The sequence below is a fragment of the Pelophylax lessonae genome (genome assembly GCF_965119305.1).
Source record: "Pelophylax lessonae genome assembly, chromosome: 1".
In the NCBI taxonomy this organism is placed as follows: Eukaryota; Metazoa; Chordata; class Amphibia; order Anura; family Ranidae; genus Pelophylax; species Pelophylax lessonae.
The window spans coordinates 524,107,471-524,121,589 of NC_138768.1; the positions used below are offsets into that span (position 1 = coordinate 524,107,471).

Sequence of the window (14,119 nt, forward strand, 5' to 3'; positions counted from 1 at the left end):
ACTGGATGAAAAACAAACAAGCTGTCCAAATGACAGATTTTCAAACGATTTCTCATCTAGTGTATGGGCACCATTACACTTACCTGTCCCCGCTTCTCCTAGATTTTCACTGTGCTGCTCGCCGAGTGCCACACAGTCTTTTATAAAAAGTCTCCTGGCTGGGCCCAGCTTCTTCTGCAAATGCATGCTACAGTCTGAAATATTTTTTTTTTCTATTTTCTATTTCTATTTTTTTCTCGTAACTGAACAGTGGATGGATGGCCTTTCGAAAGGAATGAATGAAGCTTGTAGTGCACATTTGAGAAGAAGCACAGCCTTTTTTTCAAAACACTCCACTTGCAGATTGAGCATTACTTATTTAAATAAAGCCCCCTTTACATTTCAAGTTTAGCTTTTTTCCAAGTTCTGCTCAATTTTCCCATCATATCATCAGAAAACGCTTGCCAGCTGCCCTCTAGTGGATAGTTGAAAGAATGACATTGTAATCTGCACAGACTACTGAATTGTTTTGAGTATATTTATGTCACGCGAGACAGCAATATCATTCTTTTTATTAAAAAGAAAAAAAGTATTACTGTGTGATTAATAAGTATTTCATTATTGAAACATGTTGGTCGACATAAAAGCAAGCAACTGAGCACTTTACGCATAACACAATCAATATTAATGCAGATATGCAGGAAATTCTGATGACACAGAACAACTGCAGTGCACATTAGTCTCTAATACATGTTTTAGCTTTGGATTGAATTTACAAACCGCTTGATGTATATATTTTTGTTTCTAGAGAATCTATTTATTTATCTTGCCCAGCCAGAAAATTCATAAGTAATTGGGGCTTGTGCCAGTATCAGTAAAGGAGACCAGTAATGTACAATATATTCAGTAATAGCCACTTAACAGACATTATTGTGTGCTTAAGTGGCCACATTCCTAAATGGAAGTCTGTAAGGTTCACAATTCAATTACTGCTCTTCAACATCAACTAAAATATCAGCATTGCAGGTGTACAAAATGCAATTCCCTTCAAAATCAGCAGTTTTTATGGTGCAAGTTGATACTTTTTAGAGATTTAATTTTGGCATGTATCTTGAAGTAAAATGCAACAACAGGAAAAATCAATCATATATTGACTTTAAGTAGTTGACTGGTCTGGAATGCTTTACACATTTTGAACGATGCTACTGTTTGGTTTTACAATATTTGGCTTCTGACATAAAGGCATTAATTATGCACTTTTAGATTTTTTAGACTTTTTTATTAGCAAGATGTGTACAACATACTGTATGTTTACATAACAGAGACATATAAAATTAAGACAAGTATGCTCGCATGTTGACATCTCTGAATTATGACACACAAAGGCAAAGAGGCAAACTGAAAGATATTGTCACATAACAGTAGGGAAGCATGTACAAAAGGCATATTATCAAAACCTTTTCAGGTGGTTTATAACAAATAAACAGTGTCAGATACCCTGTCAACTGACCGGAAAATGGTATTTGGAAAGAAAACAAAAAAACCTACATAATGTAAAATATGGTCTTGTAGGTAATACATAACATGGTCAAGCCGTTAGCGAGGATATAAGGAGAAAATTAGGAATGAAGCGATAGGAAAGAAAAGTGAGAAAGTAAAAGGGGGAGAAGAAGAAGAAAAAAAAAAAAGAGGGGGGGGGAAGCCAGTGGGAGGTTATCCAGAGCAAATCGGGTTTCACACTTTCAATGAGATTAATAGGTCAAACTCCGAAGACTATCTGAAATGGGACCACACTGTTCACATAGCACTTTTAGATTTAGGCTGGAGCCACAAGGATTAAACTTTGATTCATGTACGGGCAGGTTGGATGCTCACAAATCTATCTACCAATCAACTTCTGATTGAGTGCTGATCATTGTATTCTGACAATGGATTCTCTCCACCAGGGCCGCTGATAGGGCAGTACAACCAGCCCTGCTGTACCGGGCCCGGGCTCCATGAGCTCAACTAGGGGCCTGGGCAGCTTTAAAGTTAACTTCTGCCTAAATAAATAGAAAGCCTTTAAATCCCAACCCCCGCTCCAATTTGCTTAACAGGGCGTATAAATATATTTTCCTGGGCCCCATGAGGTCAATAGAGGGGCCCAGGAGATGATAGCAGAGGAGGGAATTTATTTCCATTTTCGGGGTGTAGGCACACTAACCTTGCCGCATGCTGCACTGTATGAAAAAGTAGTTCCGGCCGCCCACTGCCTACTATGTCTTTCCTGGCAGAGTGATTCATTTGTATGACAACACCCAACAGCCATGTGACACAGAGCCAGAGCCATAAAGTACATGCTGTGCTGTGATCATCTTAATGAATATGAATATAAGCATGAGTTGCTAGTTCACACTTGTGTTTGGAAGGGGAAAGGGGGGAGTAAGAACGTGCAGCTGAGCCATGTTTTTACCCCCCACTACCACCGCTCCCCTTAAATAGCCTTTCAACCAAGCTTTTCAATTAGGTCCGCCTGTCAGCTTTACATGCGGATCTGATTGAATGTTCCATGTAGGTCTACGGGGGTTTGGATGTAAATGGACTTGTGTCCATTTACACCCTCCTTCCTCCGGGTCTGCGGAGGTCTAGAAAAAAAAATTGAATATTTTTCCAGACCTAAATGTGATAGATCAAAGCTATCATGATGTAAAAATGGATATGAGTGCATTTACCTCTGGCCATCCATAGAGACATTACAAGTCATTCATAGACAGGGCTATTGATTGGCATGATTTTGGGGCCCGATCCCATTGTGGATCAGTTCGGGCTAGGCACTTCAAGGTCCTATGGGTCCCGGGTTCTGACTTGCAAGAGGTTCAGGACTTCCTGATGCTATGGTCCTCAACAGACATTACCCCATTAGAAAAACACTTGAGAGTTCTCGGTGCAGGGCCACTTATAAGCCAGTACATCAGCTTAGCAGAGAGGGCCCGGGCAGCCTCGCAGACAAAATGCACCCTCCGCTCATTCCACTCCTACTAGCTTAGGGGGTGTTATATACTACATGCAATTCCAGTCCCCCTTTCTGATTATGGGATGGTGGAGGCAGAGCAGTTGAGGGACTTTTTTTTTCAATTTTGGGCGCATTCGCATTCCCGCACCTGCTCCGCATGTTGCTGGGTGCTGTGCTAAAGTCCCGGATGCCTGCCACTGTGGCTGCCCATTGCCTACCCTGGCGGAGTGATCTTCCTCCGCTCAGGTCCCCACTCAGCAGCCGAGATCAAGAGGCTTATGTGAGGCGGGTGGCAGCAGCAGTGGCAAGGAGAGACAGCTTACAGTGAGCAGAGGGAGCCACATTATATCGTGGATGGAGCACATATAAGCTGCGGGTTTAGTACGTTTCCTAAGTAAATTATAAACTTTTTTTCCCCACAGGTTTTTTATTTTTAATTGTACTGCGGCATGGAGAAGGGGCCCTAAGTAAATAAGCATACTTTGCTTTGTAATATAAGACCCACCTAAATTAGTTTTGCTAATATTAGCTAAAATTGCAGAATGTATTGAAGCCACTGCATCATGTACCAGTAAAGCAGCTAGCATTTTCAAAAGCAATTGTCAGCAATGACTGATTACAAATTTTTATAATCACTGTATTTCTTTAAGAGACCCTGTCATGTAACAAAATACCCGTGTGATAAGGTTCTGATGGCAGTAACAATTTTCCAAACGTAAAAGAGCAATGCATGTTGGGAGCCTATAGATCTCCATCTTCTGCTACTTATACTGACTTTGCTGTATGCTTTGTACACAGATCAGCGATCTGGCTATTTCATCTCACTGCAAAGCAAGGAGAAAAACCAGACTGTTCTGTTAGTAAAAGCAGCACATATTACATATAAGGCAGGGTCTGGGGCGGGACCAGGGGCGGAGTTGAGGGTGGGGCTAAAGGGGGCCTTGTCAGGTAGGCTGTACGGGGCCCCATGATTTCTATCAGCGGCCCTGCTCTCCACTGTCAGAATACAATGGGGCTGATTTACTAAAGGCAAATAGACAGTTGCACTCTGCAGAAGCAGTTGCTCAAGTGCTTAGTAAATGAGCAGAACCTCTGTTGACTTCCATCATCCAATCATGTGCAAGCATGTGATTGGGTATTTCTTGCAAAGTGAAGCTTTTCCTCGTTTATTAAGCACCTGCACTTACAAAGTGCACAGTTTTTTTGCCTTTAGTAAACCAACCCCAATACCTCAACAAGAGTGATTCCCCCATCCACATCTATTTTGCCCCTTCCAATGATAGATTTGTGTAGGTTATAGTGATGACTATAAAAACAAGTATTTGTTAATAGCACGTTATTTATATATATATATATATATATATATATATAGTGCATTGAAAAAGTATTCATACCACTTGAAATTTTAAACATTTTGTCATGTTACAAAAACATAAATGTATTTTATTGGGAAGTAATGTGATAAAACAACACAAAGTGGCACAAAATTGTGAAGTGAAAGGAAAATGATAAATAGTTTTCAATTTTTTTTTTACAAATAAATATTTGAAAAGTGTGGCGTTTTTTTTTGCCTTTAGTAAACCAACCCCAATACCTCAACAAGAGTGATTCCCCCATCCACAACTATTTTGCCCCTTCCAATGATATGATAGATTTGTGTAGGTTATAGTGATGACTATAAAAATAAGGATTTGTTAATAGCACGTTATATATACAGTATATATATATATATATATATATAGTGCATTGAAAAAGTATTCATACCCCTTGAAATTTTAAACATTTTGTCATATTACAACCAAAAACATAAATGTATTTTATTGGGAAGTAATGTGATAAAACAACACAAAGTGGCACAAAATTGTGAAGTGAAAGGAAAATGATAAATAGTTTTCAATTTTTTTACAAATAAATATTTGAAAAGTGTGGCGTGCATTTGTATTCAGCCTCCTTTACTCTGATACCTTTATCTAAAATCTAGTGGAATCATTTGCCTTCAGAAGTCACCTAATTAGTAAATATAGTCCACCTGTGTGTAATTTAATCTCAATATAAATACAGCTGTTCTATGAAGCCCTCAGAGGTTTATTAGAGAACCTTAGTGAACAAACAGCATCATGAAGGCCAAGGAACACCCCAGATAGGTCAAGGATAAAGTTGTGGAGAAATTTAAAGCATAGTTAGGTTGTAAAAAAAAAAAAATTCCAAAGCTTTGAACATCTCACGGAGCACTGTTCAATCAATCATCCGAAAATGGAAAGAGTATGGCACAACTACCAAGACATGGCCATCCACCCAAACTGACAGGCCGGGCAAGGAGAGCAATAATTAGAGAAGCAGCCAGGAGGCCATGGTAACTCTAGAGGAGCTGCAGTGATCCACAGCTCAGGTGGGAGAATCTGTCCACAGGACAACTATTAGTCGTGCACTCCACAAATATGGCCTTTATAGAAGAGTGGCGAAAAGAAAGTAATTTTTGAAAGAAAGCCATAAAAAGTCCTATTTGCAGTTTGTGAGAAGCCATGTGGGAGACACAGTGAAAGAAGGTGCACTGGGCATATGACACCAAAATTTAACTTTTTGACCTAAAAGCAAAACGCTATGTGTGGCAGAAAAACTAACACTGCTCATCACCCTGAACACACCATCTCCACTCTAAACATGGTGGTGGCAGCATCATTTTGTGGGGATGCTTTTCTTCAGCAGGGACATGGAACCTGGTCAGGGTTGATGGTAAGATGGATGGAGCCAAAATACAGGGCAATCTTAGAAGAAAACCTGTTAGAGTCTGCAAAAGACTTGAGACTAGGGCAGAGGTTCACCTTCCAGCAGGACAACGACCCTAAACATATAGCCAGAGCTACAATGGAAGGATTTAGATCAAAGCATATTCATGTGTTAGAATGGCCCAGTCAAAGTCCAGACCTAAATCCAATTGAGAATCTGTGGTAAGACATGAAAATTGCTTTTCACAGACGCTCTCCATCCAATCTGACAGAGCTTGAGTTATTTTGCAAAGAAGAATGGGCAAAAATTTAATTCTCTAGATGAGCAAAGCTGGTGGAGACATACCAAAATAGAATTGCAGCGAAAGGTGGTTCTACAAAGTTTTGATTTAGGGGGGCTGAATACAAATGCACGCCACACTTTTCAGATAAAACATTTTGAAAACCATTTATCATTTTCCTTCCACTTCACAATTATGTGCCACTCTGTGTTGTTCTTAAATGTAAAATCCCGATAAAACACATTTACGTTTTTGGTTGTAACATGATAAATGTGGAAACTTTCAAGGGGTATGAATACTTTTTCAAGGCACTGTATAGTGCACTGTATAGATTTACTAAAGGCAAATAGAATATGCTCCAAGGAGAATCTAGCTCATCCAAAGCTTGATAACATACTCTATATATAATGCTTTTTTTTTTTTTTACAGCCGTAGCTGATATTTCTTATCTATTTTACTCATATTTCTACATAAATAAACATTCTGTCAAAAAAAGATGGGAATTGGACTGCTGTCTATTTTCTATGGCCAGTTGTTCATTAGTAAATCACACAATATTTGATTTTCTTTTCATTTCGGTAAATTAAAACATAGTATGAACTATTTCATATTTACCATTTTGCAGCCAACAGGTACAACTCTGGTTTTCTGTGATCTCTGTGACTACAGACCTGATAGTAGAATCTCAGGTTCTGCAAACACAGCTAAATGATTTAGTGGAGGGATACCCCCTTCTCTTCTAGAAGGATGATGCCATGTAAATCCTATGTCTGCAGGAGATTTTAAAAAATGCAAAGCTAATTCTGAGCTTTCTCATTAGACAGCATGGATGCACTACTTACATTCAATCATGGAAGCACCCTATAATATATGTTTGTAAAATGTAAATGGTAAGAATGCTAAAATATGTTCCTTTTTTAACCTCCCTGGCAGTATGATTCTGTCAGGAATTACATACCAAAAGCGGTACAATTCTTTTCATGGAAATTTGGCGTTATGTATTATAGGCCTACAATTCTTAGTAATTACTGACTTAAACCTGACCAAAACAAGACTCTAGTAGACATCCCAGATGTGATAAATTTGAAACACAAATGCATGAATTATAATCTAATCAATAATATAATTTTATTATTTAATATATAATATATATAATAAAATTATATTATTGATTAGATTATAATTCATGCATTATATATTATACATATATGTGTGTGTGTGTGTGTGTGTGTGTGTGTATATATATATATATATATATATATATATATATATATATATATATATACATATATATATATATACATATATATATATGTAATATATAACGCATGAATTATAATTGAATCAATAATATCATTTTATATATATATATATGTATATGTGTATGTGTGTGCATATATATATAAATATACATATATACACATATATATATATATATATATATATATATATATATATATATATATATATATATACATACATATATATAACGGTATATATATATATATATAATATAAAATGTGTTATGTGTTTTGTGCAACGTTTTTTTTTTTTTTTTTTGAATCTCCCTCCCTAGTTCCACTCCCATGCAGCATTGCTGCTGCAGGGAATGGAACTAGGAAGTGATCACACCGACGGTGGACGGAGGAGCGGCGGGACTCTCGGGTGGCGGTCACAGCAATGAGAGATCATCGCTGGATCGCCAGGAGAAGGTAAGAGAACACCGCTGCGCTCTCTGCACATCAACCCCGAGCGTGACTCGGGGTTACCGCTCCTGCAATGAAAAATTCACCCCGAGTCATGCTCGGGATTACCGCCAAGGAGGTTAAGAAAGAATGTAGGAAATGAACAACAGAGATGGGCTCAATGTTTGACCAAAACAGTGAAATTGACGGTAGTTACATAATAGTGCAACATCAATGTTCATCTAGTGTTTTGAAGTCCAGAATAAAACATTGAACATTTGGTAGGCGAACACTAAACGGCGCATGGAGGCCCCTGTCAGTGATTTTTGAGAATTTAAGTGAAAACTAATCCACAACAAATTGATAAAACTAATAATCTTCAGTGAGAAACATACATTCCACATTAATACTTATGCTACCAAAATTAGTGTGTGCTGTATAATGCCTCCATCATTGCTCCTGTTTCCTCTTGACAAAAGCTGCCATTTTGTTGAACCCCAGAATTTAAATTTCAGTTGGGTACTCTTTGTGAAGTAATCTGGTCACATACCATTATGTGGATCGAAAGCACTGTGTTATTGACTGTTGTTGTCAGTTGTTAAGGTATGAATAAAGGACTTCTTGATGTCAAAACAATTTTGAACCTGGGTCCCTTATTTAAAGCAGTCTCCACCTGCTACATGCAAAATTCACAGATCAACTTTTCTATAAACAATGAGATGGGAGAAGGGTCAGGGTAAATTCAATAATGAAAAATTTTATTTTTTGCTGCTTAAGAGATGAGCAGATGTTTACAGCCCTTGGAAATTCTAATTCCAGAGGTGTCTATCATGCCAAAAAGAGCCCAGTCTAGGGATAAAGGCAGATAACTAGATGTGAAAAAATTGCAGGCTGGAGACTGTTTTATTTATTTTTTTCTGGATTGGAATAGTTTAGGAGGGTGTCTAAAGAGAAGTGGATTATTAGAACAATAAGTAACGGGCTGTCTTACGTGCGCCAAAGAAGTTAGAAAGCCTTTTTGGGCATGGAAAATTGTTCCAGAAAAGCCAGTAGTGAATGTGGCTCAAGCGTAGGGAATCCCATTGATTCTGGGAAATCTGGATTGTTCCACATAGTAAACATAGATGCATGGCTGTTTAACATACAGCAGGTATGAAGTTTATGCCTTGTAAGCCAGGTAGTATATAGGAGGGGGTTGATGGTAATCCCTGGAGGCAAAAGTTCCTTTTGCATATGGAAAGCATATCATAAATAATGGGAAGTAGCTTATTCTGGTTGAGATGTGTGTATATAGATATGTGTATATAGATAAAGCATATCCCCTTTATTACTTGAGATAGGAACATTTGTACAGACATGAATGGTACACTAAAAAATAAAAACTGCCTAAATCAGACCACTTAGATACCAATCAAAGTACATTTTCTGCACACGTATTGCAAAGGTTCTCATTCTGTATTTTGTACTACTTTCCAAATAAAATAGAAGTGCTTTCTTATATAGATGTCTCCTATGGGACTTCTATTAAAGTTTGTATATTATGGGAACTCCACAACTTCTCATCTTGCCGAATCCACATCAATAAACATTTCTGTGATTGCTTTGTCTGTGCCTCTCATTTGTTTGACTATCTGTATCCTGGCAACTGTCAGATATAATGGAAATTTCTAAACAGGTAGCTCACGGCAGCATTTCATTATAGATATCTACACCGCTGCAAGCAGAGACCTTTTTAATCTCACAATGCACTGTGGTCTAAAACAACAATATCTGCCCTAAACATGTACCTTCTGTTTTCTCCTTTAGTTTTTCTTATGGTGTTTCTGTGTTTGCAAATTTTTCAGGTCTCTGTTTATCTGTAGAGACTTCTAAATTATTTTGATTACTGCATTTCTTCACAGGATTGCTTTGTAACCTACAATGAATTTAAATAAGCTTTTAAAAGTAAACAGTTTACAGACTATATATAGCATTTTGCTTTTTCACATATTGGGCCTCATGGTAAAATATTTTAGGAGGGTCCAGCAGGCAAACTGTGCTACTGTAGAAAGTGGCAAAGGGTAGCAACATAAATGACTGTTGGTGGGGACCAAGCTGTCATTTTGTGGAATGACCAAGCAAAAGATGACAGAAAGGCAGCTCCATCAAAGGGTAAGTTCATGAAGAACTTGTGGTAGAGAGACAAATAATTTAGGTGCTCCTATAGACAAAAATAAATAAATGGCAGCACTCCAGTTTCAAGCATGTAAGCAAATATATCTCCCTGACAAGAGTCCACAAAAGTCCAACCTACAAAAATACGCAGCCAGCAGAACTTTGGGAATTTTGTCTTCTCCTCCTATAAAGTGTTTGAGGATACTGTGATCTCTAATGACCTCCTAGCAGAATTTTCTTTTTAGTGTATAATTATTTTTTTTACATATTATAATTTTAAATTAACATTTTTTTTCTGACCAGAGCAATTTTTACATTGCTTCTATGGGCCTGTTTATTCAGCAATAACTGTTAAATACTTTCAGTGGTTGTAAAGTCACAATGTTTCTTATCCTAATGCATTCTATGCACTTTTTTTTCTAATTTGTTTTTTTAAGTTTATTTTTTAATTTATACTAAAATTCTGATTCTGGCACAAACTTTGCTAAGTTATCTACAAATAAAATAGCGCCAATTTTTAATTTTGTTTTTGAACAAAACAAATAACAATGAAATGTGTTTAATATTTATAGTTAGAAAAATAGAAATAAAAAAAAAAACAGCAGGAAGCTAAGGGAAGAAGGGGAAGAAGGAGTTAATTATGACTGATTATAGTAAATTAGGGGGACATGGGAACAGATTTTATTTAAAAAAAAAAAAAGTGAAAAAGTTACTCTGTATCTGTATTTACACATCAGCTCCAGGGAATTTCCAGCAAATGCAAGAGGGGAGCAGGTGTAAAGCAGCCCATCGATGATCTGATTTTCTTTCCTTCCACCACAGAGGGTGTCTTCCCGGTCGGCAAAACACAATGATTACAGTTAGCGGCTATAGCCGCTGGCAGTAACCACATGTAAAAAGTCTGACAGGGTGGTTGTATCCAAGTCGATGGATTGACTTGGCTACAATCACTACCCATAGATGGATTGAATCTTGGCCAGTCCCTGCTGAACTGGCTGGCTTAACATATTATTATTATTAGTATTATACAGGATTTATATAGCATCAACAGTTTGCATAGTACTTTACAACAGGTTTAGAACTAGTTAATATATAAATAATTCCCAGAGCAATATTGTTTTTCTGAAGAGAGATGAGCAGTAGCTAGTTCACTTCAGAATCACTTTCTTATTGAAATGTTCTATGGAGCCCTCTAAAGGATAGGAGAATAGAGGGATAAGTCACCCCTCTGACCTATGTACTTTTTTTTCCACATTTCTGATTGAACTGTTGAGCTATGTTAACAGTCTGTACAACTGGCAATAGAGAGCAGATAAGGTTATCCTGTAAAACACAAGAAAATAAACTAAGAATAATCCTGACATAAGGATTTAGAGATATCCACTGGTGGATATCTGTACAAAATGGCATTATATGCTGCTGTACATTTCAAACTCTAAATTGCTATTTTTATCCTTTATGGGGGAACTTTCAGTATTCCAGGAATTTAGCAGTTTCATGGTGAATTCCTATAATTTAGCAGACTTAGGCATCATCCTACCCCATGGTGAACGACAGTTATTGGTCAACTCTTTCCCCTTTAAGTGGGCCTCCATCTTTATTCCATACCCTGAAATTCAAATTCCTGTGAACTTGTGTGACCTATATGATTTGAATTTGTGACCTGTCCAAACTGGATGTCACGTTCCTGAATGGAAGCTGAGGTGACGAGAGGGCTCCCCTTGCAGCTGAGTGCAGAGCACCCTGGAAGGTGACAGGGGGCACTGTGCCCAAAGAAGCATGGGTTGCCTGAAGATGAAGCTTCCTGATGGTTCCAGATGGGAGGACACCCAAGAGCAGAGAGGTGCACACAGCAGATGATTTTCTAGACGAGCTGGCAGATCTTGACAGATGGGTAGAGCAGGAAACAAAGTCAGAAGCCAGGGCTGAGGGTCGAACACAGGATATAAATCAGGAGTAGAGGCAGAAGCGTGGTCAGAATCAAGCCAAGGTCAAACACAGGATGTCGATCAGGAATAAAGGTAGGAGCAGGTCCAGGATAGAAGCCAGAACAAGTCAGGGATAAGCCAGATCAGTAACGGGTAATCAAGAAGCAGGAACACAGGATACAAAGGCTGGATGATGATTGTGGATGCTGGCAATTTGCATGCTTTGCGTGCACAGTTGCGCACGCAGATTCGGCACTTCATGATGCTCGCTAATGAGCATGCATGAATTAGTGCGGCCATACTGAACATTGGCATTAATCTTCTCCGAATTTTTCCCTGACACTGATACTCTTACTAGACTCAAGCAAGACCTGGTCCCTTAAATGTCACTCATGCTCTGGTCCAGATGTAATATCAATATTCATGTTCTGCCCCATTTACTCTACTTCTTTCAAACGATCCCTATAAATTTACTCTGGCATTGCTATGCTACATCTGGGAAGCATGCTCCAGTTAGATTCTGCTATTATTTCTGGTACCATGGAAATAGGCTTGTGGTCTGAGCCTTACACATATTGAACTATACCATTAATCCTCCCTTTTGATGAACACTTTAGACTAAATATTCCATAGTGAAGATAAACTATGTGTTTTCTTGGAAGAAAGATAACTGATATCACTCCCATGGTTCCAACTGACATCACTCCCATGGTTGTCACCCTCCCACAGGCCATGCTCATCTGCTCCCCAATTCTCGTTTATGTAAAATGTTGGAGGCCACGGTGAAACATTTAACATCTTGTCTACAGGGTAATATTTTTGGACAAATGTTAAAAATCTATTTTTTGCTGGAAATTACTGTAAACCCTTAAACCGTTATATATTTACTGAAAGCAGAGGTCCTATAGAATAAAATAATGGCAGTTGCATTTTTTTCATGTTACATGATATTTGTGCAACTATTTATCAAATGCATATTTTTTTTAGGAAAAAATACACAAAAATGAAGTTTAGTGCAAACAAACACAATATGATATCTAATTTTTTGGTAAAATATAAAAGATTGGGTTGCATCTATTGGACTCTGATATCTTCCTGCAGAATTGACAGCTATAAATCGGCAAGTGACTTAATACAAGTTTCTTCCAGGTTCATTAGTCATAGCAGGGATGGGGTAATGGATGTTAGTTCTTAGTTCCTGTGGTCCCAAGCAGTAGAGCCTGAGAACTACTTCTGGCACCTATGAAAGAACGAGGCCTTTGGAGCCCCAAGCAGTAGAGCCTGAGAACTACTTCTAGTTCCTATGAAAGAACAAGGCCTTTGGAGCCCTGTAATAGTGATTGGGTGGCTCTAAACCCACCCAGATCACTTTTACCCTTGCCAGCTGTGAAAAGCAATGCCAAGCTAACAGCTGGATAACCCTTTTAACCTTAAGGCTTTAAAGATCACTTTTCATGTTGGCTCATTAACCCCAATATTAGGGAACTCAATATTCCCCCCAGACCTGATTCGCTTCCACTTTCTTACCTTATCCCTGGGTCACTATCTTTAATCTGAAATGCACTTTGCAATGTCCAACTGAGATAGTTTATGCCATTACCTCTACTTTGCCTCTCTTTCCTGGATGCTGTTTGCAGTACATACAAATCTGAGAATTTGCCACATCCCTTTTCAAGCTGCCCTCATAACATATAAATCTCACCCCATTTAAAGCCCTTATGTCTGTAGACAGACAAACTTAGACATCTTGCTTTACAACTATACACCATCTTGTTGTCTCACTCATTCCCCCATGTGCCCTTCTATGCGTAGGAAAAGGAGTTAGGCTGCACATTTTCTGAAGGCAACCTGGTAAAGAGATTTGTCTTGACCCATAAAGCTAGCACAAAGTTCAGGACGAGAACTACAAAATTCCCACGTGCTGGTACCACCGTTCCGCTACCATTCATACGATCTATTCATCTGTACTAAGACTTTGCCATAGATACAATTGAGAACATCGGACCATGCCACATAAGTGGTGGGATTTTTCCCTGATCAATCGCCTGCCATAGCCATACTTTCTATACCCCGGGTGACCCCCCTCAGTCGCCAAAAAAGGGCTTTGTTACTTCTTTTTTAAGGCTGACTTTTGGCTTTCCCAGACACTGGAAGTCTACCTATGCCCTTACCATTGCTGAGAGGTGTGCCCAATTGGCCCACTTACAGCGCTTGGAAAAACAAACGGCACAACCTCATGACAGATACTCTGCATACATTGGCACATGGACCATTTGCATTGTCCTCTTGAGTTTGTGGTGCTTTTGTGACATTGAAATGTATTTCCATTGAAATCGTCTTCATGACGTCATTAGCATTGCATTAAAAAAAACTG

General features: G+C 38.4%; 1 protein-coding gene across 1 annotated transcript in view; it reads left to right on the forward strand.

Moving 5' to 3' along the window:
* FRAS1 (Fraser extracellular matrix complex subunit 1) overlaps positions 1 to 14,119 on the forward strand; it is an 843,167-nt gene that overhangs the window by 732,656 nt on the left and 96,392 nt on the right. The gene's annotated exons all lie outside the window — the stretch shown is intronic.